The sequence below is a fragment of the Papio anubis genome, chromosome 15, assembly GCF_008728515.1.
Source record: "Papio anubis isolate 15944 chromosome 15, Panubis1.0, whole genome shotgun sequence".
Lineage (NCBI taxonomy): Eukaryota > Metazoa > Chordata > Mammalia > Primates > Cercopithecidae > Papio > Papio anubis.
Window position 1 is genome coordinate 83,842,237 of NC_044990.1, and position 16,447 is coordinate 83,858,683.

Here is a 16,447-nt window from a genome sequence, read left to right on the forward strand (position 1 = left end):
CGACTGCCGTGCTGGAGAGGTCATATGTAGGTGTTGCCATCTCCACTCCCAGGTGAGCCCAGACTTCCAGCATCCCTGTCAAGGGCCAGACACATAAGTGATGCCATCCTTGGTCCTTGGCACTGGACTACCCACCAGCTATCTGTCTCTGAGTGAATGCCGTGAATTCCCATAAAACAGAAGAGTCACTCAGCTGAGTGCTGCCAGTTTCTGACCCACAAAATTGAGAAATGTGCAAATAATTGTTCTTTAAATCTACTATGTGCTGTGGTCATTTGTAAGATAGCAGTAAATGACTGATTCACCAGGTAATAAGTGCATTCAAACACTGCTTTTGAAATTCTAAACGTTGGCCCTTTTCCTGCTTCTAATATAGAAACAACAAATTTAAGGAAAAGGGGAATCATGTAACAATAGTTAAAAAGTTTATTCAGAGAAGCTAATCACAAGTCAAGCAAATAATTCCAGAAGAAAGAAATCATGAAATTGTGAGTGTAAATAACCTTACACTGTAGCATAGCCATGTGGACTTGGAAACTGAAGCACAAGACCAAGAATGAAGAACCGGAGAGAAAGAAAATTGTCAGTGTTTATAGGGCACTAACCAACAGAGAGGGAGAGAGAGAGATTCCAACCTTAGAGAGTGACCCTAAAAAACAGTTTCTCTAAACCAGGGTGAGTCAGAAACTGAACTTTCTGTAACCCTCTGTAAAACCTGTAAGAAAGATTCATTTCACTAGCAGCTCTGAAATACTTAGGTTGGCTCTCAAAGCCAACTAATGCCAGGAAGGTAGTGGAGGGCTTAAGATCCTCCTAAAGGCTCACTGGAATTCTTTGAATATGACTCTGTGGATCAGCCTACTCAGACTCAAGTAAACTGGAAGATCTTTAAAAAATTAAATTAAATCAGCATTTTAGAATTCATAAAATCAAAGGACAGAACTGCAGAGCAACACAGGGTTAGCCACACAGAATTATAACTACACTGGGATTACAAAGTCAAATTATTTGGCAAATAATGTATTTAACAGCAAATCAATGACTCTTACTTTAAAAAACTCACTTTCATGATAGGGTCAAAGAGGAGATTTGATGTTTAGAGTCTGGAAAGTCTGGTGTAGCTGTTTGTTTTTGCTTGTGTTTTGTAATTGGGTTGGCATCATAGACACAGCATCTCTAGAGGACCAGCTCCACAACTTCAGAGGCATGAGGAGAACTTGGGAAGAATTCAAAGGAGAACCACAAATAGGTTTAACACGTTTTAAGAACTGTGAAGTAAGACCTAGCCTAGTAGGAAATGTAGTTCTCACTCTTAATAAACACAAAAATCAGAAATATGGCTAGGCATCAAAAAGAAGTTATCTGTGATGCTAGATGCTATCTTTCTCACTCAGGCCAGGACCCACAACGAAGCTCCCTGAGGCCCCAGGAGAGGGTTAGCCCCTACCTCCAGCTCTAATTTACCTGGATGAACGGTTCCTTCGCATTCCCATGGTCCAAATACCAAAGGAGATTTTTAGGAGGCAAACTATGTAGGGAATTGAAAGCACCACCCAATTCATATCAGCCCACTCAGTTTTGGATCACACCCTTGGCAAGGCAAGACAAGGCAAGGCAGACTTACAGGCAACGTGAATGCACTGATGCAGTATCTTGCTGTAGAATAATTAGGTGGAGTATATTTCACAGGAAGACACCAGCTCCCACATACCAGCAGGGTTGTTTTTATGATAGCAGCCATTGAGTTGCAGTAATTCCTTCCTGACTTTCCTCATGGGCTTCCGTGATCTCTCTTTGGACTGTCTTTGTGGCCCAGTTATCTTGCCAACATTTCTCTCCTGCTACTCAAGTGACCTCCTTCTCAACTGTCGCTTTGAAAGACTCACCCTCTTGGCTCTGTACATCTAGGGCAGCCTGGAAACAACCTTAGCGGCACTTCCATCATTGTGCCCCCTGATTTCGGACAATGCTCTGCCCACTCAGCGGTTTCCATGTCTGGACTTTTCTTTTCCCTGATTTTTATCTCTGTCCAACCCTTTACTGTGTGGTCCAAAAATTAATAAATGACTGAAAATTTATGGACCACAATAGGAATATCTGCTGGAGAAATCATTTAAATTAAGCCAAATACCCTGTCAACTTGTTTCAAAAATATAGTGCTTTTTCTTTTTCTTGCTTAAAACACTTTTAGGGAAGACTAAAGTTATAATGACTTTCAGCTTTTATCTTTGGCATTTAAAAATCTTAGTTTCCTTTAAAGCAAAATTATTTAATTGAATTCTCATAACTGAGAATTTTACTTTATTTGGATTTTGTTTGATCCATTCTATCAAAATGAGCTTCCCAAATCTCTACTGACATCACTGGCCAGATTGTTCCTCTCTGCCTTTTCTTTGTACATCATCCCTGATGTCAAGTTGACCACAAAAGCCTGGCCATGCTCTCTGACCTCTTTCTCCAAGTTCCATGAACTCAAGTCCTCTTTCACAATGGCCACTGAAATTGGTGTCTTCTTGACTCTCTCTATGGCGATCTAGTCTTTTAATAACAGAATTATCCTTCTCAACCAAAATGCAATCTATCACTTTTCCAATTAGTTTTGGCTGTGCCTGTTCTTCCTCTAGCTCAAAAGTAAAGTCTAGATGTTTTGGCATACATTTGGGAAACATTCAAAGTCTGTTACCAACCACCCCATTTGGACACATCCTTGACCATCTCTTCCATAAAACTTACACTTCAACCACATCAAATGTTTTAGTCCATTTATGTTTCAATAAAGAAATACATGAGTCTGGGTAATTTACAAAGAAAGGAGGTTTATTTGGCTCTCAGTTCTGCAGGCTGTACAAGAAGCATACCAACATCTGCTTCTGGTGAGGATCTCAGGAAACCTACAATGATGGTGGAAGGCGAAGGGAAGCTAATGTGTATAGAGAGAACACAAGAGAGAGGGGTGAGGTTCCAGGCTCCTTTTAACAACCATCTCTACCAAGAACTGACACTGTGAGAATTCACTCATTAAGGCCAGAGTGGGACCAAGTCATGCATGAGGGATCCACCCTCATGACCCAAATACCTCCCATTAAGCCCCACCTCCAACACCAGGGATCAAATTTTAGCATGAGGTTTGGAGGGGTCAAATGTGCAAACCATTGCACTAATCTTCTTCCCTTACCCAAATATCAAAATATGTCAAATTCAAGACTACGCATGTGGCTCACACCTATAATCCCAGCACTTTGGGAGGTCAAGATAGTCCGATTGCTCAAGCTCAAGAGTTCCAGACTAACCTGAGCAATGTGGAGAAACCCTATCTCTATCAAGCAAACAAACAAATATGTCAAATTCAAATAAATTTCCATGTCTTTGGTCAAACTATTCCTTTTTTAGAATGTTAAGACCCAAATTCAAAAGTTCTATCTCCTCTGAATCTTTTTCCAGCTACCTTTCATAGGTATCTCTCGTTTCTAAAGCATTTTATCCACACAGTCCAGAGCACTCACCACACAGTGCTGGAATCATTGCATTATAGATGTTTTGTCATCCCATGCCCTTAAGAATCTTCATAATGGCTAGCGATCTTCACAGTGTAGCATAAAATGCATTATATTGCAGGGGATAGATAAACACATGGTGGTGGTTGTCTTTTTCCTAAGTTTGATGTATTCAGTTATATATGGGCCTCATTTCTTCCAAGCAATATAACAAGTTTTATGGAACAGCCTATCAGTGCTGTTTGTCTTAAACAAGTCTGAACCATGTCATCCTACATTTTATTAAACCCCTATGCATACTGCAGGACTTGACGTATACTTGTGGTTACGTATCATTTTCCCAAAAAAGCGAATGAATGAGTTTTTGTCATAATTTTCCAAATTAAAAATTACATTTAAAAATGACACTATAAAAATGAATTTCTCCATTAAATATGTGCTTCTAAAACAATGTTGAGAATATATTTCTACTTCCAAGAAACTGTAGATAAATTCATTAATTTTTTTTCAGGGTAAGTGTTAAAGCAAATAGTTACTTTTTCAATGTTTTACTTTTCTCTACCCAGAGTGTAAGTTAATAAAAATTATTTCCAAGTGAATTTTTCTGAAATTTGTATTATTTTTTGAAACATAATCAGTTATGTTAAAGCCTGGCCAACATGGTGAAACCTTGTCTCTATTAAAGATACACAAGCTAGCCAGGTATGGTTGTGGGTGCCTGTAATCCTAACTACTCTGGAGGCTGAGGCAGGAGAATCAAGGAGAATCGCTTGAACCAGGGAAGCGGTGAGCCAAGATCACACCACTGCACTCCAGTCTGGGCGACAGCATGAGAATTTGTCTATATATATATATAATTTTAGTTATCTACTGTTAAACCATAACAGTAGAAAATATTGTATGATTGTTATGTCTAAAATACATTTTTAAATAGTACCCAGACATAAAAGAGTCCTAAAGGTTAACATGTTTATAGCCTGCAAAATAATCAGGAAAAAACTTAAGGGTGCAAAAATGCTAAGGGTATATAATAGTTGAACTTTACTAGGAAATTTTAATTCTGGCAACAGCACAAATTGCTAAGTTTGTAATCTCAATGTATATCTAGGAGTGGATGATGGATTATTGAGATATGAACTTCAGTAAATTCCATCAAATATTTATTAAAAATATACTTGATGATAGCATCATCTGTTTACCAATTTGAAGCCTGGGTACACAGTTCCTTATTTACATTTCATTTGAGACAATATTCATTTAAAACTACTGCAATTCTACTGGTCTTTACCGTAGCCCACCTACAAACGTTGCAACAAAGCCAGCTTGGCAAGCAAACTCCATTAGGAAGAAAAACATTCTTCTTGACATTTATGGGTTTATTTTTTAAGGAGAAATTAGAAAAGTTTCCAAATATGTAGAAATCCATTAAAAGAAATGGAGTGCCAGTGGCAGGACTCGCTTTTATAGTATTGCCCTGTCGTTGCTTCACTGCTCTCACCACGTAAACCTTATTTCCAATTAGACAGAGCACCACAAGAATCAGAGAACACATAAACATCCTAAACACATACTGAATATGCCACTTCATATTTGCCACCAGCCTGTTACAATATATCTATCAACTACCCCAAGGAAGTAAGCCATGCTGCACTGCAGAGACGTTGAATAATGTCTCACTCAAACATCAAGTGCTTTAAAAACATCGCACATCCCTAATGCGATAGATAAACATTTTATCTTTCTGCTTTTGATGGCATGTAATTTTCAGCCTTTGATCTAATATAATTTAAGGTGTGTCAAGATGGATTTTGGCAGAGCAGGCTAGTAAAAAGAAAGGTTTAGCACTTTGGTTCCTGGAGATGCACATCCCAGACAAGGGCTTTGGCAAGAGTGAGGATTGTACAGCCAGTTTGACTACAGGAAATAAAAGAGGTGCTATTTAAGGGAAAGAACTTGGGTTAGAATGGAATTGCTGCTGTAAAAGATGTTCAACTCACATTGCCATATGGGTTTTTTTGGAACGATGCCCATGTATATTAGCTATTTTCTTGGCACTGGGAACTGCATTTGGATCTGTGACATGCTTTTGCTGCTTTGAAGCTTTCTGAAGGTAATGTCATGTGGCTACACCTCCAGAGTAAAAATCATTGATGATTTTAATAATAGGATCTGGCTTAAAATTATCATTTAATCTTTTATCATGGAGTCTGCATCTATATATACAATTTAATACAGTTAAATATTGTAATTTGAGATCAATGTCTTCCACTAATTTACATGGACAGTGAGAGAAGAAACATGTCTTTTTAGTTTGTTTAAATAACAAACTAAATATAATAAATATAATATTGATCATATTTCTGTAAATTTGAGAAACATTTCCATATTATAAATTGCTTCTATACAATTATATAAAAATAATTCTTAAGTGAATTCAATATCATACTGCAATCGGTATTAAAGGTTTACATTCAAAGGGAATACACAGTCACATTACCTTTATTCATTTATTCATTCAAAAAAATATTACTGAGCATATAGGCATGTAAAAGGCACTTGATTTGCTTTGGGGGATTTTCTTACTCGTTTTGGGCTATTCTAATGAAAAAGCATAAATTAAGTGGCTGATAAACAACAGAAATTGATTGCTCACAGCTCTGGAGGCTGGGAAGTCCAAGATTCAAGGTGCTGGTAGATTTGTTATCTGTTAGCGGCCCATTTGGAAGCTCACACAGTGGAAAGGGAAAACTCTGGTCTCTGCCATTTAGGCCATAGTAAAGATCAAATTTTAATAAAACAATTAGATCCAACTCTTCTCTGTTGGATTTCGTTAGTGCCACAGCTTTGGTATGTATTGGCTGCTATAATGGAATACCAGAGACTGGTTGGCTTATAAACAGAAATACATTCAGGATTCTGGAAGTTAGGAGGCCCAAGATCAACGTGCAGAGTCACTTGGTGTCTACAGAGGAGAGCGATCACTTCCTGGTTCACAGATGGCCCTCTTCTTGCTGGGCCTTCACATGGTGGAAGGAAGTGGCAAGAGAGTGTTCTGGAGTCTCCTCTATGAGGGCACTCACTTCATTCATGAGGACTCTGCCCTCATGACCTAATCATCTACCCAGGACCCCATAGGTTGGACAACACATATGAATGCTGGAGTGAACATGAATATTCATTTGATGGCAATACAACTTATATAGTACCAAATGTATAGAACTTTTAAAAAAATATGTGGAGGTATTAAACAGTAAAAATAAGAGGATGGATTTTGAAGAGGGATTTGGATTTAAATTCTCAAGTCAGTATTTGGATGGTATGAAAAAGGTCATTTAAGTTCCCAGAACTTTAACACAATCACCCCTAAAATGAAGATACTTCACAACACTATTCCTTAATCTGTGCTGTGTATAACTGTGGAGATATCTGTATTTTAGCTATGTTTTTAATTAAAAAATAAAATCAAATCAACCTTTAAAAATATATGTAATTCATGAATAATAGTACATGTGAAACAAGATTGAAAAGGTACAAGGGGTAGAAAGAGTATGAATCCCCCCAACCTTGGCTGCTTTTCTTCAGCACCTCATTTCTCTCCACAAGGACAATTATTTTCTCGAGTATCTCTCCAGAGATTACCACAAAATCTACACGTGTCTGCATATACACATATATTTTCTCTATGCAAATGGCAATGCACTTGCAAAAATTACATCTGGAATACAACTCCACATGGATATTTAAGAACTGCCTTTTCCTTTCTAATGGATGCCCAACATTTCAATGAACTGCTAGCTCATAATTATTATCGAAATGCCTCCTTATTGACCTGGATGCTATTTCTATGCTTTTAGCAATACAAATAAGGCTGCAGTAAGTATTCTTGCTCCTATTTAATTTCTAATGTGACTGTTGGATTACTAGACAATATAATTGTGAAAGAAATTCAAGCATTAGATTCAGAGTTATGTTTCAGCTTGTGAAGTTACTTCATTCTCTTTCGTCTTATATTGCTGTTCATGAGAAATCAATTACTGATTTAAATATTTCTCCTATCATGCTAATTTCTTACATTCTCTTTCTTTTCAAGGTTATATTAAAAATGTTCAGTTGATTTTGGTATTTTGCAGCTATACCATCAGCAAAATTTCTTTGTATTTATACTACTGAAAAATTGTTCCAGTCATTGAATCTGAGTACTGGTGTCTTTCCTCAGCTCTGGAATATTCGCAGGCAGTATTTCTTCAAACATTATTTCAACCCATCCTTTTTTCTTTTCTTTCAAGGACTCTGATTCAATATAAAGCCTAACCATTCATTCAGTCCTCTATGTCTCTTAATTCCTCTGTTTTATACCGTATATTGAGTTTCTTCTAACTCACTCATTCTATCTGCATCTCTTTCTAATGTACTGTTAATTTCACCCATAGACTTTGTGGTTTCAGGTTTTTAGATTTTATTTATAGAAGTTTCCTTTGATCTGTTTTAAATATTTTAGATAACTTAATACACAGTCCCTTGTTTTCCCTAAAAACATAGTATTTTTGTAGACCACGTCTACAAATTTCAATATCTGTAAACTTAATGGGTTATTTCTGTTTATTCCCATTCATAGATAAATCACTGCCTATGCTTGGTGAACCTGTAGTATATGCTGCCTATCATGTTTGAAAACTGATTTGAATAAGCTGAAGCCTATGATGAGATTGCCTTATTCCAGAGATTAACAGACTTGTCTCTGTCACACTGAGGTTAGGGATATTACCAACCTGAGGCCCTTAAGCAAAAGTCATGGTTTGAGGGCAGCTGAACGTCCCGAGGTGATGTGCATCTGTGTTGCCAATCCCTGGTTTACTTTTGATTCAAACATACCTGAAAGAAGATCCTGAACTTCTGCTTAATTTGCGTATAATGTTCTATTAAATTCTCCAATTTCTGAGGGCTTCTAGCTTTAATTTCTATCCTGATCTGACAAGTCACTCAATATAAAAATTCATTTTTTCTCAGCCCAAAATCTCCTTAACCTGATAAGCAACTTCAGCAAAGTCTCAGGATACAAAATTAATGTGCAAAAATCACAAGCATTCTTATACACCAGTAACAGACAAACAGAGAGCCAAATCATGAATGAACTTCCATTCACAATTGCTTCAAAGAGAATAAAATACCTAGGAATCCAACTTACAAGGGATGTAAAGGACCTCTTCAAGGAGAGCTACAAACCACTGCTCAGTGAAATAAAAGAGGACACAAACAAATGGAAGAACATACCATGCTCATGGATAGGAAGAATCAATATCGTGAAAATGGCCATACTGCCCAAGGTAATTTATAGATTCAATGCCATCCCCATCAAGCTACCAATGAGTTTCTTCACAGAATTGGAAAAAACTGCTTTAAAGTTCATATGGAACCAAAAAAGAGCCCGCATCTCCAAGACAATCCTAAGTCAAAAGAACAAAGCTGGAGGCATCACGCTACCTGACTTCAAACTATACTACAAGGCTACAGTAACCAAAACAGCATGGTACTGGTACCAAAACAGAGATATAGACCAATGGAACAGAACAGAGTCCTCAGAAATAATACCACACATCTACAGCCATCTGATCTTTGACAAACCTGAGAGAAACAAGAAATGGGGAAAGGATTCCCTGTTTAATAAATGGTGCTGGGAAAATTGGCTAGCCATCAGTAGAAAGCTGAAACTGGATCCTTTCCTTACTCCTTATACGAAAATTAATTCAAGATGGATTAGAGACTTAAATGTTAGACCTAATACCATAAAAACCCTAGAGGAAAACCTAGGTAGTACCATTCACGATATAGGCATGGGCAAAGACTTCATGTCTAAAACACCAAAAGCAACGGCAGCAAAAGCCAAAATTGACAAATGGGATCTCATTAAACTAAAGAGCTTCTGCACAGCAAAAGAAACTACCATCAGAGTGAACAGGCAACCTACAGAATGGGAGAAAATTTTTGCAATCTACTCATCTGACAAAGGGCTAATATCTAGAACCTACAAAGAACTCAAACAAATTTACAAGAAAAAAACAAACAGCCCCATCAAAAAGTGGGCAAAGGATATGAACAGACATTTCTCAAAAGAAGACATTCATACAGCCAACAGACACATGAAAAAATGCTCATCATCACTGGCCATCAGAGAAATGCAAATCAAAACCACAATGAGATACCATCTCACACCAGTTAGAATGGCGATCATTAAAAAGTCAGGAAACAACAGGTGCTGGAGAGGATGTGGAGAAATAGGAACACTTTTACACTGTTGGTGGGATTGTAAACTAGTTCAATCATTATGGAAAACAGTATGGCGATTCCTCAAGGATCTAGAAGTAGATGTACCATATGACCCAGCCATCCCATTACTGGGTATATACCCAAAGGATTATAAATCATGCTGCTCTAAAGACACATGCACACGTATGTTTATTGCGGCACTATTCACAATAGCAAAGACTTGGAATCGACCCAAATGTCCATCAGTGACAGACTGGATTAACAAAATGTGGCACATATACACTATGGAATACTATGCAGCCATAAAAAAGGATGAGTTTGTGTCCTTTGTAGGGACATGGATGCAGCTGGAAACCATCATTCTCAGCAAACCATCACAAGAACAGAAAACCAAACACCGCATGTTCTCACTCATAGGTGGGAACTGAACAATGAGATCACTTGGACTCGGGAAGGGGAACATCACACACCGGGGCCTATCATGGGGAGGGGGGAGGGGGTGGGGGGAGGGGGGGGAGTGGGGAGGGATTGCATTGGGAGTTATACCTGATGTAAATGACAAGTTGATGGGTGCTGACGAGTTGATGGGTGCAGCACAGCAACATGGCACAAGTATACATATGTAACAAACCTGCACGTTACGCACATGTACCCTAGAACTTAAAGTATAATAATAATAAAAAAAAAAATTCATTTTTTGCTGAGTTGGAGACTAACCCCATGGTGAGACCAGTTTCTTTGTTCAATTCTCATCCAGTTTTGGCTCAGCAGTTCCTTCCTATCTTTCTACCTAAATTCGTCTACTTCTCCTCTGTCATAACTCCAAAAGTTGAAAACATATAAATAAGTAAGTACTGATTTACAAGCGGTGTGTAGGGGGAAGAGGAACAGAAGTTGTCTGTATTACTAATGTCTGCACTCCTAGGAAGCCAGCTCAGAATGCCCAGTTACATATGTTAAAAACAGAAAGAAAATATAGAGCACTAAAAGGGTGGATTTGATGGGGCAACGAGAGTATACCAAATTCTACGTGAAAATTTTCTTGGTCTGTGTTATAAAATTGTATAGTTTTACTTTGGACTTGGATATCTTTCTTTTTTTTATTATAATTTTCCATTTTCTGTTTGACCATTCCCATACCTCTGAACACTTAACAGTAATTAGGAGAGAAAGTAAGACTATGTTTTTATAATGAACATATTCCCTTTACCATCCCTTACATAGCTGAACCAAATAAATGCACAAGCCAAGAATGTCCTCCATCACAGGATAAACTCCATAGAAATGGGAGCATGTTTATTTTCTCTGCTACCCTGTCCTTCACGTGTGTCTGGCACCACGTAGATAATCCCAGTAGATTTTTTTTTTTAAGTAAACTTGAGAGAGAAATTAGGGAATGTGGATAATTAATATCTGTTCAAGAACAGAAAAACTGAATACCAGCAGCAGGATATAAAAGTTTTGTGTTGACTTTATTTCCAGATCCTGTTACAAAATCTTGAATGCCTAGTTTATCTATATGTATGTTCTTAAATAGAATTCTCAGAGAATGATAGTTTTTTAAATCCCTGGCAATTTATTGGCTATAATAAAATGATGATAATCACCATGTCATTTTGGAATCTGTGTTTTTTATAAGAGGTCTTATGTATGATATGTTATATTTTCCTATTTCTTTTTCACTCGAACATTCTGCTGTGGGATTTATCATTTCTATATCGTAAATGAGGAGTCAGGAACACAGCACATGCTCTATGGTATCCAGCTATGAGCCAGGATCTGACCTCAGGATTTGTGTCTAAATTGTGACTCAGATTCAAACGAGAGAAACAGTGAGGCATTACAATAAAAAATCTTTGTTTAAGAAAATATCACCAAATACATAGGTGTTTTTTTTTTTGTTTGTTTGTTTGTTTGTTTTTTGCTTTTTGTAGGCCTTGCTGGTATGGTTGGAGCAGGCTACCACAAGGAAAAACATGGGTGGACAGTTTGGTTTGGTTTGCTCAGTAATTTATCAATTTATTTATATGTTAAAGGTTTTTGTTATTAATTTACACATTCCTTTAGAAAGAAAGAAAGAAAGGAGGAAGGAAGGAAGGAAGGAAGGAAGGAAGGAAGGAAGGAAGGAAGGAAGGAAGGAAGGAAGGAAGGAAGGAAGGGAGGGAAAGAAAGAAAGAGAAAGAAAGAAAGAAAGAAAGAGAGAGAGAAAGAAAGGAAGAGAGAAAAAGGAAAGAAGAAGAAAGAAAGAGAAAGAAAGAAAGAAAGAAAGAAAGAAAGAAAGAAAGAAAGAAAGAAAGAAAGAAAGAAAGAAAGAGAAAGAAAGAAAGAAAGAAAGAAAGAAAAAGAAAGCAAGCAAGAAAGAAAGAAAGAAAGAAAAGAAAAGAAAAGAAAGAAAGAAAGAAAGAAAGAGAGAAAGAAAAAGAAAGAAAGAGGCAAGAAAGAACTCCTCTAACCCTGGACATGGCTATCACCAAATGTCTATCATGAATTTGCAAGCCCTAAGAAATGCCTTAATGTAGTATCATTAACTACTTATCCTAGATTATTATGCTGAAGACATTTATATATTTTTTTCATTTTGGAAAAAAATCTTTTGAGTACGGACAGTCAATAATTTATCTCAAATTTATATTATTTCCCCCAAAAAGGTAATTTCCATTATGTTTCAAAATCAACTCTTAGAACTCCTCAGTGACTGTGAAAATGGGCATGTGTCTATGTACTGAGTGGCACTGGCCATGTGTGCTGGTTAAAATAGCTGTCAGAACTTTAACTCCTGGGCTGTTTTGCTTCCCTATGTTTAAATTGGCAACTTTAATGTTGCTTTACTACACTTTTGCATCTAATTGCCTAAAATTTTATATTAAGCAAAAGGTAATTTCTTTGGAAATACATGCATTCAAAAATATAGAGAGAATGATATAATGAAGAAAGTATTTGCAAAGGGCAAAAAGCAACTTCAGCAGTTAATGTTTAGCTTTTTTGAATTTTATTTTTCACTAAAATGACTTTCCCCTTATGACTAATTATAATTCCAGTTAAAAAATGTATTACTGAAGGGAATTTTGCATATTTTAGCCTAATCTTTTAAAATAATCTAATGACTGTTCTTGTTCAAAAACGGTTTGAAAAAAATCTTTAAATTTAAATGTAATAAAACTAGAAAAAAATGTAGGCTTTTAGAAGAGTTTAGACTAGAATTCTCTGCTGATTCATTCAAAACAATAATTATGTTTTAAGTGGTTTCTCAGAATTCCCAATGATGTATTCGTTTCAAGAGAAGCCGCGTGAGTTCTTTTTGTTTACTAGTGTACCACTTAGTTTGTTAAGAAGTTTTCAGGTGGCCTAAAAGAGCTAATACAGCTACCAAAGTGATTTCCCCAAAACTGGAGAGTAATCAAGAGAGAAGGTATATAGACCTCATTAATCAAAATAGATATGTTCTTACTTAAACATACTTAAGTCAGTAAGAAATACCGAGCCCCTCTAATACAATCAATATTATGCTAATATACTGAACATGAACTACATTGGAAAGTTTATAAAGTTAAATTAGTGCTGATATCGATATTTTTTTCCAAACCGTTTTTTTTTTTCTTAAGTATTTTAAAATAACATTTTGGCTTTTTTGTTTGCTTGTTTTTATTCTGTGTGTGTATAACAAAACATATACATCACCATGAGGAATACTGAAAATTATTTCAATTTTATATGAAATCATCAAGGCTTGACACTGCTTTTTTACAGCTGCTTAATACAGATGACAGTTCTAAAGCGCTTATTTCATAATATTTCATAATACAGGCTTGAATTTAATTTGCTGACTGCAGTAGAATCAGGGTTAATCAATTAAATTTACAACAAAACACTCTACTAAGATTTCAAAACTTTGGCTGCAAGTAAAGAAAGTTAGTATCCACTGCCCTGGATCTTTTTGATAGGCAATCCAGCTGTATTTCTTTTATATGACCATAAATTTAGCAGAGACTTCGGAGGTTATTTTGTCTGCATTCCCACTCAATATAGGAATCTTTACAATGATATCAGTGATCCATGGCCACTGGCTCATTCCTTATTTCCAGTGATGAGAAAGTTAACTTTTCTTTTTTTAATCACATGGTTCATTATTAGACAGCTCTATTTTTATGATTCCTTTTGTATTATTTCACCAAAATAATAGTCATATCACTCTTCTAATGATATATTGTGCCTATACATTCTCAACAAGCAAACTCCAGCTCAGTTATTTCTACTGATATGAGAGAACTTTTAAATGGCCCTTAATACATACAGAGTAACAAAATAGGATAAAATACATTATTCCCTATGGATATATAAAGTCGGTCTTGAGAACCTAAAATACCACATTCTCACTTCCACCAACCTTATAAGGCAAAAGTCAACAATTTTGAGAGACAGCTCATCAGTTTTGTTGTGAGGAATTTGATTATCCGTGAAGTGCAGGAAACTAACAGAAGTTGTAAGGAATCTAGACTTGATCATTGACACTTTTTTTTTTTCTGCAATGAGAGAAAAAGCAATTTTCCTTCCCAACACGGAGACTGTGCTGGGAATATGACCACAGAACTCTATCAAGCTCAGTTCAGTTTAGAATTTTACTTTAGCCAGCTTGCCTCCAAGCACGTGGCTGGTAACCTATGGAAAAACTACAGAGACCCTCTAAAGACCTGAAGGAACTGATTTCAAGACCATCGTCCAGGACTTTTGTCAGGTAATAGGGGTGATAGCATTGGGAAAATTGTTTTTTCTCTCTGTTTCGTTTTATGATTTACCCATCTAGTTGTTTCTGGTGCAAGAGTTTTGAGTCTGAGTTCCTGGAAGATAGCACAAGGGTCTATGGCATCTCAGCAGTTGAAAGGAGCTTAATGAAGTAGAACCTGGCACCCGACACCCTCTTCTCACACTCTAAATAGAAAAGCTCCCTCTTCATATTTTTATTTATCTGTTAGGTTTCCAAGTGAAAATGTGTTTCAGAAGAAGGATGCTGCTCCATTACACAGTTGGAACAGCTTCTGCGTTTTCCTAGGAAGACTTTCTCTTTTCCAGATAGGGGAATCTTCTGCTACCATTTAAATTCAGGGAACCCGAGTCAGAAACTGCATATAATTTCTTTTTTTATATTGGTTTAATTGTCCAAATATATTCAAAGGAACAAACGGCATGGCTCACTTTCCATTAGGTCTACTTTTATTAGGCTGTTGTTGCCTTGCTACCAAACAATACCTGAGACTGAATAGTTTATAAAGAAAAGAGGTTTAATTGGCTCAACAGTTCTGCAAGCTGTATAAGCCTGGTCCCGGCATCTGCTCAGCTTCTGGGGGGGCTTCAGGGAGCTTTTGCTCATGGCAGAAGGTGAAGGGGGAGCAGGTATGTCATACGGCCAGAGCAGGAGCAAGAGGGAGTCGAAGAGGACAGCACCAAGTCATGGGGGATATGCCTCCATGACCCGAACACCTCTCAGCAGACCCCACCTCCAACACTGGGGATCATCTCAGCATGACATTTGGAGGGAACAGCCAAAACCTATCAATACTAATAATTAATTTTCATTTTCTTACAGTTTTGATAGAATGCTATACAGAGATTTTCCTTTCATGTAAACAAACTTTATAGATTCTCCTTTCCTCTTAGCAAAACTGCAAATGGTTAAGAAACCATATTTAAAAAGTATAAAATCCGGAATCGTTTTTATAAACAAGGCACCTGAAGGCTTAGAATTTAAAATTAAGAAAACAGTAAAAGCCAACAAACAAAAAAAAAAACAAAGAAGTACCAAGTACAAAAACTTCCCTACTGGGAGACTAGGACAAAGACAATAAAAACACATTTATGTTAAAATATTTGGCTTCATATTAAATATGGAGTGAATATTCGGGGTGGTAGAAAATTCTGTTTTATCTGAACCCATTCTTTTATCCTTAGCCATTGCTTTCTATTGTTCAAAGACGATGTTATGTAGGCTAGACTCACTGTGGAGACAGAGCAGACTCGGCATGAGAATTTCTTCCATGCAAGCCTGCATTCTTGTCATGTTTCTGTGGGTGCCTTTCAGAATACAGTGGAAACAAAAACAGCAAAGTGACTCACTCCATGATAAATGAATGTACCCAAAAACACAAACCTGTAATACTAGCCAGAATTACTGACTCAGGCTTATCAAGAAAAACAAGAAAGAAAATAGGAAAGAGTTTCTTACGATGCCAACTTAATCAAAAGCTTCAAACATGATAATAAAAGCATTCGATGAAAAAAAACAAACCCAAAAAAAGACGATAGCTGTTTTCCTGACTAGAATGAGATAAAGTTTGGAGGAAATCTGGATTCTGCAATTAGAGGGTGTAGCTATTTAGTTATGTTTGTACATCAAAATCAGGTCTTTGTAGTGAATTACAATGCTGGTACTTACCTCTCTGTTTACATAGCACTTGTAAAATAAATAGAATTACTATTTTTAAGAGTATATCAATTGAGCTCATCTAGAATTGGCTCCAGGGAATATGGAACCATTCATCTCTAAAGTTGCTTAGCTGCATGCACTCCCAGCTTTAAAGGAAATATTCCTCCGCACATTGATCTTCTGTGGGGAGAGGAGAGGATCAGTTGAAGACAAAGGAGTTCAGTGCACCTCGAGAGAGACGACTGTAATGAAGGTAACTAATGAAGCATTC

General features: G+C 36.7%; 1 long non-coding RNA gene across 1 annotated transcript in view; it reads right to left on the reverse strand.

Moving 5' to 3' along the window:
* Nucleotides 1-16,447, reverse strand: part of LOC110741742 — a 120,348-nt gene that overhangs the window by 88,108 nt on the left and 15,793 nt on the right. The window lies entirely within an intron of this gene.